Here is an 11,696-nt window from a genome sequence, read left to right as displayed (position 1 = left end):
TCTTGGACTGCAAGGATTCCAACCAGTCAATACTAAAGGAAATCAGTCCTGAATATTCATTGGAAGGACTGATGCCAAAGCTGAAACTCCAAAACTTTGGCCACCTTATGCAAAGAGCTGACTCATTTGAAAAGACCCTGATGCTGGGAAAGATTGAAGGTGGGAGGAGAAGGGGACGACAGAGGATGAGATGGTTGATGGACTCAATGAACATGAGTTTGAGTAAACTCCTAGAATTGGTGTTGGACAGGGAGGCCTGTGATACTGCAGTCCATGGGGCTGCAGAGTCGGACACAACTGAGTAACTGAACTGAACTGAACTGAATTGTAAGAAAGTCTTTCTACCACAGGAAGAACTAAAGGGTCTTTCATGTGTCTGGTTTTTGACAAGGTTTTTTATCCTACTTCTGCGCCCCATTCTAAAATTGTACAATATTGATAATGGAGCTCTTATGTGATCCTTAGGACTGCTTTATTCCATTGAAAAATCATCTTTTAGTTTGTGTAGTTATTATAGCACTGCAGGGGTCTTCATGGATGCAATTATCCATGCATTGTTAAAGAGTAAGTGCTGCAACGGGAAAAATAACTGCATAAAACAACTGAACCAGATGGATATTTGAAATTAAACACTTAAGATATATGTAGCTTTTGTGGTTAACAACTGTTTACCAGAAAAAAAACACACACAATTTAAATAAACCATTGCAATTCTTATAGCCTAAGGTGGTTTTGTTGTTGGTGGTATTGTTTTTAATTCTCATTTGCATATCTTTAGTTACTTTCAAAGGAAAGAGCCAACAAATATTTTTCTGTTGCCTTAGTGGTTAAGGGGAAAAATAGTTTATCATTTCCTCGGGCAATGACAGATGATAGGTTAGAGTCAACCCCTGGAAGTCTATGGGAAAATTATCAGTTACAGAAAAATAGTAAATACCACATTTAAGACACTGTGACCACCAAGGTCTAAAATTAGAGCTTAAATTGGGCATGCTCTTACAGGATATATTTCTATCTTTGGAACAATGAGAATTTAAAGAGAAGCAGACTCCAGGTGGAGAGAAGAAGCACAAGGCTCCATTCCCTTAAAGCCAGAAGCAAGTAGAGCTATAGGACACCAAAAGGCCAAGTGATGTTTCAATAATGTCAAGACTGCCCAACAGCAATGTCACCTTACACTCTTCCACTTTCCCCCAATACTGAGAATCTCATCACATATGATCTCACAGATTACAAAAGGAAATGAGTTGGCATTGTTTGGGACAATGTTGACTTGTGGCTGTTCTTCCTTGTAGAGGCATCATTGTTGTGTGAACTTGCGTTACTACTATTTGAAAACACTGATATAAATGAAAAATTTTTTAATTAATCTTTATTGGAGCATAGTTTGTTTGTTAGTTGTGTTAGTTTCCACTGCAGCATTATTTACAATAGCCAGGACATGGAAGCAACATAAATGTCCATCAGCAGAGGAATGAATAAAGATGTGGTACAAATATAAAATGGGATGTTACCCACCCATTAAAAAAGAAACAAACTGGGTCATTTGCAGAGACATGGATGGACCTAGAGACTGTCATATAGAATGAAGCAAGTCAGAAAGACAAAAACAAATATCATATATTAATGCATATATATGAAATCTAGAAAGATAGTGTGTGTGTGAAAGTCATTCATAGAAAGATGGCATAGATGATCTTCTTCACAAAAGAGATAGAAGTACAAATGTTGAGGCAAAGGTATGTACTCTGGTGTCAGTTTGCCAACATTCATTTAGTGTTTCTATTTCTCAGTGACTACTTCATCTCTCTATGGATCACTTTTCTTTAGTGTAAAATAGAGGTAAAAAGAGCACCTTAATCAGAGTAGAATGATGATACACATAAAGGAACTGGTCCAGTGTCAGCAAATAGAAAGAATAAACAGTATTGATGTTTATGAATATTAATAATCTATGATCAATAAACCAAACAGCTTTGGCAAATTCTACATGTAATGGGGTTAGGATTTGGGGAAGAAATATCTTTAACAATGGAAATCTTTACTTTGGCCTTAAATATAATTCCTTTCCTCTCTTTTATTGGTCTCTAAAAATAAAAGAATTTGATCTTTTGAATTATGACATGATGTAGTTAATAGCAGTTTTCAAAAATAAGCTTTAAAACTTTAGTAATTTTAACAGTAAGGCTGTTTTTAGTATCTTTTGGACTTCCTGATGTTTTGTGCTTATTTCTGGTGATGTTATTTACATTCAGAAAGATCCATAGACTAAGAGGAATACATCAGATGCAGGATTCAAGCGTCCCTCAAACAGTGCCTGATATAGAATGTTTGATGAAATATATGCTCTTTTAGAATCAACTAATGAGTGGATGGTGAATCAAGAACTTCATCCTCATGTATTACAGTGTACAGATGATAAGCATAATGTTTGTCCATACCTTTAGGCATTTTAAGTTTGTTCAATCATAACTTGATCACTGAAAGGTAAAAATTCTTTTGTTTTTTTTTTTTTTTAATGGAGATAAAAGACTTTCACTAAATAGTAATCTAAAATGTATATTCAAAACTGAATAGATGTTGTGATGGTGAAGATGTCCTCAGTGACACAACTTGGAGGCATTTACATAATTCACCAAATTTGCTGCTTCTTTCAGAGTTTTGTTCTGATTAAGTGGTGTAATCAGGATATCTGAGGTTATTGATATTTCTACCAGCAATCTTGATTCCAGCTTGTGCTTCTTCCAGCCCAGCGTTTCTCATGAGGTACTCTGCATAGAAGTTAAATAAGCAGGGTGACAATATACAGCCTTGACATACACCTTTTCCTATTTGGAACCAGTTTGTTGTTCCAAGTCCAGTTCTAACTGCTGCTTCCTGACCTGCATATAGGTTTCTCAAGAGGCAGGTCAGGTGTTCTGGTATTCCCATCTCTTTCAGAATTTTCCACAGTTTATTCTAATCCACACAGTCAAAGGTTTTGGCATAGTCAGATGTCAGATGACACCACTGTTATGGCAGAAAGTGAAGAGGAACTAAAAAGCCTCTTGATGAAAGTGAAAGAGGAGAGTGAAAAAGTTGGCTTAAAGCTCAGCATTCAGAAAACTAAGATCATGGCATCTGGTCCCATCATTTCATGGGAAATAGATGTTCCCCACAGTGGAAACAGTGTCAGACTTTATTTTGAAGGCTCCAAAATCACTGCAGATGGTGATTGCAGCCATGAAATTAAAAGACGCTTACTCCTTGGAAGGAAAGTTATGACCAACCTAGATACCATATTCAAAAGCAGAGATGTTACTTTGCCAACAAAGGTCCATCTAGTCAAGGCTATGGTTTTTCCAGTGGTCATGTATGGATGTGAGAGTTGGACTGTGAAGAAAGCTGAGTGCCAAAGAATTGATGCTTTTGAACTGTGGTGCTGGAGAAGACTCTTGAGAGTCCCTTGGACTGCAAGGAGATCCACCAGTCCATTCTAAAGAATCAGTCCTGGGTGTTCTTTGGAAGGACAGATGGTAAAGCTGAAACTCCAGTACTTTGGCCACCTCATGCAAAGAGTTAACTCATTGGAAAAGACCTTGATGCTGGGAGGGATTGGGGGCAAGAGGAGAAGCGAACAACAAGAGGATGAGATGGCTGGATGGCATCAGTGACTCGATGGACATGAGTTTGAGTGAACTCTAGGAGTTGGTGATGGACAGGGAGGCCTGGTATGCTGCAGTCTATGGGGTTGCAGTCAGACATGACTGAGCAACTGAACTGAACTGACTAGACAAAGTTCAAAATATTGTCTGTCTGCAGAGTATCTCCCAATTCTAATGTGCTCATATATATTTTGAATTTCTAAAAGAGAAATTACTTTGAATTAATTTTCAAACTTATTTAAGAACCTCTTTTCAAGAATATGAAGAACAAGCTTTAGGTCAACATAAATGGTATTATCTGTAGAAGATAGCTGATAGATAGATAGATAGATAGATAGATAATGCATTTTTTTAATTACATGAAAATACAAATGAATATATGCACAAGCAAGATACAAGAAGACCCACTGGAAATTTATAGGTATGTCCTCGACCTTTTATATACATAGCTACTGATATCAAGTTGATGAATCTTCATTCATACTTCTGCTATGCATTCCCATATGTTTTACATAGAAAAAGTTTTGTCTTATATAATTTGTTTTAACAAAACGGGTATGATACTGTATGGATGCTTTAATGATTGGTTTCTTTTACAATTAAAAACCTATTCAGTAATACATTTATTTCACTACTTGTTATTCAACTTTATCTTTTATAGTTATATATTATTATGTACTATATATGTATCTATATTTATTTAGCATTGTACAAATATGGGAAAATTCCTTGGAGTAAGAAATGGCAACCCACTCCAGTATTTTTGCCTGAAAAACTCCATGGACAGAGGAGCCTGGCAGGCTACAGTCCATGGGTTTGCAAAGAGTTGGACACGACTGAGCTCCTGAATACCCACACATGCACACACACACACACACACACACAAATTTGTGACTATTTGATTATATTTTTTCTTTGTAAACAAGCTCTGATAAATGCAGTTGCCCAATGTCTCTGTTAAAGAGAGATACCTACAGAAGTTGAATGATTCATTAGCTTTTGTGATAAGAAAAATTGAGATCTGCTCCTGTAGATAAGAAAAATTCTCTGAAAATATTAAACATATTTTAAATATTTCAATATTATGAAAGCCCACCTTTCTAAAGACTGCATTAACATTCATTCTAAGAATCACTGCATGAAATGAATAACATTATATGCCCTTGATTCCTAGATGTTATCCACCATTTTCCTTAACTTTTGCCATTCTTATGAATAATGGTATATTATTAGCTAATATTTACTATTAATTTATTTTGGAGAGATCTCAGTTTCAGAAATTTGAATTAGTCAAGCTCCTTGGTCCATCATACATGATCAATTCGTCTAAGGCCCTTTTCTTCTTTCACTTTATTTCACTTTATTTTTGGATTTCCTCCATCATCACGTTCACTTTGTTTTAAGCTAGAATACTTCTGCCCCCACCTAATGTCTTTTAGTAGGTGTGCTTGGATTTGTAAGTATCTATGAAAAGTATATGTATGAAAAGTATATCTATGAAAAGTATTATATGAAGGTGCTTAATTTTATATGAAAATATATCACAGAACACATCTCTTTCCTAATTTTTATTGTGTATTAAGATGGTAAGCTCACTGTTGCTGCATGTACACAGGCAGCTGCTAACTGATGCATGCATGCAAGGTTCAGCAGCCCCCAAGTTGTACTTACCCCTTAGCCACCCAGTGCTGTAAGTTCACAAACAACTTGTGATAAACACCTTGTGCATATCTGCTTGTAGACTCGCATGTGAACTTTTCAGGGAACTATCCCTAGTCAGAAAATTGCTATTGACTAGGCAGAGAATTGCTGTGTCACAGTAGACACACATAATTAATTTTGCTAAGCACTGCCAGATTGTTCTCTGAAAGCCATAGTAGTTTACACTACAGGAGCAGATCTCAAAAATTCTCATCTTCACACATCCTTGCTGACACTACTTTTATCTGACATCTAATTTTTTTTTCCCCCAATCTGGTAGGTGGAAGATAGAGCTCATTGTGTTAATCTGGCTTTCTGTGATTACCAGTGAATGTGAGCATCTCTTTTTTGTTTAGTAAACCATTTGGAGGTCTTCTGCAGTAGTAATAATCTAAAACCTTCATGATTTTTTAAATTAGGTTTACAACTGTTCACTGCTTGCTAAGCAGAAATTCTTATGTAGCCTGTATTCCTTTGTAAGTCAAATATTTTAAATGTATGTTGAATCTGTCATTTGTTAGTTTTTTCATTGGTATCCTTCAATTAACCTTTTTTTCTTTTTCTTTTTTAAAATTTAAATTTATTTATTTTAATTGGAGGTTAATATCTGCTTTAATTTTATCAAACTCATCACTTTTTAAAGTTATATATTCTATACTTGGGTTTTTGTTTATGTATCTTTCCACCACTCCTTTGAATAAATGACAAAAATACATTTTTTAAATATGTCTTCTTTCTGTGTTATTCAATACAGAGTATTCCACATTTGCATTTTTAATCATCTTTATTTAGATAATATATAAAGAGCCAGGTTTATTTGCTTATTGAGTAAGCTGGCTTCTCCATCTCATGTACTGAGTAATTTATTTTTATTCATAGGTTCCTGGTATGTGTGCGTGGCTGCTAAAGTCGCTTAAGTAGTGTCTGTTTCTGTGACCCTATGGACTGTATCCTGCCAGGCTCCTCTGTCCATGGGATTCTCCAGGCAAGGGTACTGGAGTGGGTTACCATGTGCTCCTCCAGGGAATCTTCCCCACCCAGGGACTGAAACTGCGTCTTTTATGTCTCCTGCATTGGCAGGTGTGTTCTTTACTACTTGCACCACCTGGGAAGCCTGACTGATGGTATGCCTTTATTAAGGCCCAAGTTGACACTCATACATGAATAATTCCGAGTTCACTCTTCTCTTCCATAGTTTATTTTTTTGTTCCACAGGCGGTAAAGAACCCTCCTGCCAATGCAGAAGATGTAAGAGATAAGGATGGTTTGATTTCAAACTTAAACTAATTCACCAAAACCGGCACTTCTATACTCTTTCCCGTCTCAATTCAGTTCAGTCGTTCAGGTGTCCGACTCTTTGTGACCCCATGGATTGCACCATGCCAGACATCCCTGTCCATCAACAACTCCCAGAGTTTACTCAAACTCATGTCAGTCGAGTCAGTGATGCTATCCAACCATCTCATTCTCTGTCATCCCCTTCTCCTCCTGCCTTCAATCTTTCCCAGCATCAGGGTCTTTTCAAATGAGTCAGCTCTTTGCATCAGGTGGCCAAAGTATTGGAGTTTCAGCTTCAGCATCAGTCCTTCCAATGAACACTCAGGACTCAGGACTGATCTCCTTTAGAATGGACTGGTTGGATGTCCTTGCATTCCAATAGACTCTCAAGAGTCTTCTCCAACACCACAGTTCAAAAGCATCATTTTTTCGTGCTCAGCTTTCTTTATAGCCCAACTCTCACATCCATACATGACCACTGGAAAAACCATAGCCTTGACTAGACAGACCTTTGTTGGCCAAGTAACATCTCTGTTTTTTTAAATATGCTATCTAGGTTGCTCATAACTTTTCTCCTAAAGAGTAAGCATCTTTTCATTTCATGGCTGCAGTCACCATCTGCAGTGATTTTGGAGCCCCCAAAAACAAAGTCAGCCATTGTTTCCACTGTTTCCCCATCTATCTGCCTTGAAGTGATGGAACCAGATGCCATGATCTTAGTTTTCTGAATGTTAAGCTTTAAGCCAACTTTTTCACTCTCCTCTTTCACTTTCATCTTTAGTTCTTCTTCACTTTCTGCCATAAGGTGGTGTTATCTGCATATCTGAGTTTATCGATATTTCTCCCAGCAATCTTGATTCCAGCTTGTGTTTCATCCAGCCCAGCGTTTCTCATGATGTACTCTGCATATAAGTTAAACAGCAATAAATTGTCAAGGCTGACAATATTCAACCTTGACCTACTCCTTTTCCTATTTGGAACCAGTCTGTTGTTCCATGTCCAGGTCTAACTGTTGCTTCCTGACCTGCATACAGATTTCTCAAGAGGCAGGTCAGGTGGTCTGGTATTCCCATCTCTTTCAGAATTTTCCGGAGTTTATTGGAATTTCCCACCTCAGGAACTATCATCTCTTCCCACACCCAGTTTGTTTGTTTGTTTGTTGATATTTGTTTATTTATGACTGTGTTGGCTCTTCATTGCTGCACACAAGCTTTATCTAGTTCCAGCGATTGGGAGCTGCTCTTCCTCCTACTATATTCTTCTTAGTCAATAGTGTTTTCTCTCATCTATGGTGTGCACCTTTCGATACAGATTCTAGAAAAAGCAAAAGAGTAAACATATTTGCCCTCTTCTCAGTAACAGTGTGCATCAGCTGTGCTGCTACTCTTCAGACTTTCTTAAAATGCAGTCGTGTCTGACTCTTGGCGACCCCATGGACTATAGCACGCCAGGCCTCCCTGTCCATCACCAACTCCCAGAGTTTACTCAAACTCAAGTCCATTGAGTCGGTGATGCCATCCAACCATCTTGCCCTTTGTGGTCCCCTTCTCCTCCTGCCTTCAATCTTTCCCAACAGCAGGGTCTTTTCAAATGAATCAGTTATTTGCATCAGGTGGACAAAGTATTGGAGTTTCAGCTTCAGCATCAGTCCTTCCAGTGAATATTCAGGACTGATTTCCTTTAGGATGGATTGGTTCAATGTCCTTGCAGTCCAAGGGACTCTCAAGAGTCTTCTCCAACACCACAGCTCAAAAGCATCAATTCTTCAGTGCTCAGCTTTCTTTATAGTCACTCCTACCTATCACAAAAATTCTTATTATGTATTCTTGCTTTTCCCCACTTCAACTTAATCATATGGATTTTCAGTTCTTTTTTAAACTCTTCTCAAAATCTGTTTCTATTTTTCCTAAATTTTTAAGTATTATGAATGTTTTTATTATAAAACAAATGAGAATATACTTTCAGAAGAAGAGAGAGGTAGGCACCTGTCCATTGCTTTTGTTTGACTCAATTGTAGAGGCTGAGTTGTGTAAAAATAGTTTACTTAGATGTGGTAGCTCACTGTTTCTGCTTAGGAAGCTGACAGATTACAAAGGCAAGAACCCAAGGAGATTGTTTGTGTGTCTGTGTGTGTCCACTTAAGAGTTGACTGTCCTTGGTTCTCACCCCTCTACTGTGTGGGCTAGGAGGCCGGTTTACCTTTCAGACTGGTAAATCTGTCACTGAGAGCAACGCTGAGCATTCTACAGCTTATTCTGAGATTATCCCTGTAAAAAAAACATGTGTTTTGCTTATATTGAGAATTATTGAAAGACAGAGATAGAAAGAAGTGTTGGTAAGTATATAATCTAATTTTTAATTTCCTAATAAGGAAAATGACTTTCAAATAAGATAGTGGTTTATTTATGGTCAAATTGGTAAGGCAAAACCAATGTTTCTTAATCTTCATGTGATTTTTTTTTCCTATTGTACCAGGCTTGTCCCTAGTATAGCCCTGTACTAGTGGCTTGAACTGTTTATTTTCATAAATAAAATAACCTAAGACTCACGTTGATAATTCATGGATTTATAATTGTTGCTGCTTATTTCTCAAATTGTAAGTCCTCAGTTAGACACTTTCCTTCTTTCTTCCTTCCTTCCATTCTTTCTTTCTCTACAGAATTTTCAAGTCAGTTGCCTATCTTGGTTTGCAGTTACTTTTTGTTATATGCAAGTGCCTTGATAGGAATTTAGGAATAAAATATGTAGAGAGGAATAAAAAAGTGAATACACTCAAGCCTTTCCCCAAGTGTGCTCATGTTTTGTTTGTACCTAGACTGACATATCCCATATAAGTACTGGTTGTTTAGTCCATAAGTCATGTTCAACTCTTTTGCAATGTGATCGACTGTAGCCCGTGAGATTATTCTGGCCATGGAATTTCCTAGGCAAGAATACCGGAATGGTTTGTCATTTTCTCATCCAAGGGATCTTCCTTATCCAGGATCGAACCTGTGTCTCTTCCATTGGCAGGCAATTCTTTACCACTGAGCCTCCAAGGAAGCCCATATAGGTACTACAAACAAATACATAGTTTATCATGTTATAATGGAAATGTAGTTATCATCTTATGATGTAAATAATGAATTATTTCTCTTCCCCGTAGAGGTTTTTCTCTTTATTCCTGATCTCAGTTCACAGCCCGTGAAAGAACTAATATTTCTTTGCACCCCACCCAGTTAAAAGCCCTACTTCTGATAAGAACAAATTTTTCTCAAATGTTAATGTTTGAGAGACTTTAGCTTATTTCTTATTTGTATACTGCTTATGTTTTAGTTAGGGAAAGTAATATAAGAACTAGATTTATAGATATTTGGAATTAAAAAAAATAGAGACAGCTATTCAAAGCTTATATAATTTGAAGTATAGAAAAGGAAATTGGATAAATCTTTTTTCTGTCAAAAAGAAACAAAAAAGCTAAGAGTAAGTGAGGAGGAGATCAATATACATAATGAATGGCAGTACAATAAAAATCATTCTAAACCAAAGCAAAATTTGGATTTGCATGTTTGTTTGTTTTAGCCTCATCAATATTTGAAGTCCTATTTTATTTCAACTCTCCTGTGAGATTTCAAAGACACTGATACTTTAAACAATTCCTGAAAAAATTTATATTAAAAATGTGTATGTAAAAATATTCCCTGACAATTCCTCCTTCATTTATTTTGCTCCAGATTCTTCTGTCCCCTTGACTCTCTTATCCTTTTCTGCTCAACACTGTGGATCTTTATTTAAAGCTCTGGTGATATTAGAACAATAAAGTGAGGTCTTGGGAACAATATGCATGAAACTTATTCTTAATGAAACCCTGGACTAGAATAGAACACGTAGGTATAAATGGATGAGTGTACTCAGAGCTGCAGTTCTGACTATCCTTAGAGAACATAGTATTGTTACACCACTATCTGAAAAGGGTTTAATTATATTCACATTATATCCATCTGCCTTAAAACCCTTATCATGCCAGAACATGCTGAGAAATCTACTTTCTAAATACTCACCCTGCAGAATCCCTTGTGTAAATCTGCAACTTCCAATGGCTTTATGGAACCCAACAGTGCCTCTTGAGGTTTTCCTTTGATTTTCTCTGTCCTGCCTACATTGAGTAAACAGAAAGACCATTAACTCTCAGTTATCTGGAAATCCATTTTACATTTTATGATGTTTTTGCAGACAGGTTTTTTAATCCCTGGTGACTTGTGTCTGCCTTTGGGCCATTGCCTCTCACTTAGATATGTTAGCATTGGCATGATCTAAACAAATTTTTTTGAAAAAAAAAAAAAAAAAAAACAGCTGCATTCCAAATTATGATAAGCAATTCAAAATACAATATATTTCAAAATAAAAAAGCATCAGTTTTTTGTATATCCTTTCAGAGAGTGACTGTGTGGTTGATAATAGTAGAATGTATTTAACTAAAGTAAAATGGTAGAGGGCAATTTTTTTTTTCTTTTTAACAAACAGAATGATGAACATTGATACCATTTACACAAGACTAATTTTTTCCATTTCAAGTACACATTTAGGAATGAAATGAAAAGTGCACCCCATACTGCAAAATCCTTAAAAAATGCACATTTCTAAGCGTATGAATTAACATGTCTTTTTTTCTAATGTTAAGCTTTTAAAAAAATTTTATTGGAGTGTAGCTGATTTACAATGTCATGTTAGTTTCAGGTGTACAGCGAAGTGAATCAGCTATATATATCTATATCTATATATCCACATATCCATTTTCAAGATTCTTTCTATAAAATTGAAACAAAGGCACAGATGGAAAAAACAAACTGGTTAATTAATATATCTTAAATCTTTTTTTTTTTAAATATACTCTCCCTAACCTTGGAGAATATTGTGCTGAGTGAATTACATCAGACAGAGAAAGACACTGTATGATATTGTTTATATGTGGAATTTAAAAAGTGAAATAAACTACTGAATATAACAGAAAATAAAAAGATTCACAGATAAACTAGTGATTATCAATGGGGAGAGGGAAGTGGGAAGGACCAGGATAAGGGTACACCGTTAAGA

Source organism: Capra hircus, chromosome 1 (assembly GCF_001704415.2).
Source record: "Capra hircus breed San Clemente chromosome 1, ASM170441v1, whole genome shotgun sequence".
Lineage (NCBI taxonomy): Eukaryota > Metazoa > Chordata > Mammalia > Artiodactyla > Bovidae > Capra > Capra hircus.
Note: the sequence above shows the minus strand (reverse complement) of the source record.